This window comes from Branchiostoma floridae, unplaced genomic scaffold, assembly GCF_000003815.2.
Source record: "Branchiostoma floridae strain S238N-H82 unplaced genomic scaffold, Bfl_VNyyK Sc7u5tJ_1589, whole genome shotgun sequence".
Taxonomy (NCBI): Eukaryota; Metazoa; Chordata; class Leptocardii; order Amphioxiformes; family Branchiostomatidae; genus Branchiostoma; species Branchiostoma floridae.
In genome coordinates this window covers 48,285-49,121 of record NW_023365782.1, presented here as the reverse complement: position 1 = coordinate 49,121, position 837 = coordinate 48,285, and positions in this window count along the sequence as shown.

Here is an 837-nt window from a genome sequence, read left to right as displayed (position 1 = left end):
AAATGTGGATTTTTGAAAAGTGTCCGAAATAGGCAAACTATGGTATTTTGGAAAGGTCTCTTGGTTGGGAGTTGAATGCTGCAATCCGCTTTTGGATAGCTCTTTTTGTTGTCGAGTTATTCCCGTTTAAAGTTAAGCTCCGATTACAGTAACCTAAAATAGTGATTTTTGAAAAGTGTCCGAAATAAGCAAACTATGGTATTTTTGGAAAGGTCTCTTGGTGGGGAGTTGAAAGCTGCAATTCGCTTTCGGATAGCTCTTTTTGTTGTCGAGTTATTCCCGTTTAAAGCTAAGCACCGATTACAGTAACCTAAAATGTGGATTTTTGAAAAGTGTCCGAAATAGGCAAACTATGGTATCTTTGGAAAGCTCTCTTGGTGGGGAATTGAATGCTGCAATCCGTTTTCGGATAGGTTTTTTTGTTGTCGAGTTATTCCCGTTATTAGCTAAGTCCCCCTAACCGCGACCAAAAATGTGGATTTTTAAAAAGTCACCGAAATAGGCAAACTATGGTATCTTTGGAAAGCTCTCTTGGTGGGGAGTTGAATGCTGCAATCCGTTTTCGGATAGCTCTTTTTGTTGTCGAGTTATTCCCGTTATTAGGTAAGTCCCCCTAACCGCGACCAAAAATGTTAGTTTTTTAAAAGTCACCGAAATAGGCAAACTATGGTATCATTGGAAAGCTCTCTTGGTGGGGAGTTGAATGCTGCAATCCGCTTTCAGATAGCTCTTTTTGTTGTCCAGTTATTCCCGTTATTAGCTAAGTCCCCCTAACCGCGACCAAAAATGTGGATCGTTAAAAAGTCGACCGAAATAGGCAAACTATGGTATACTTCG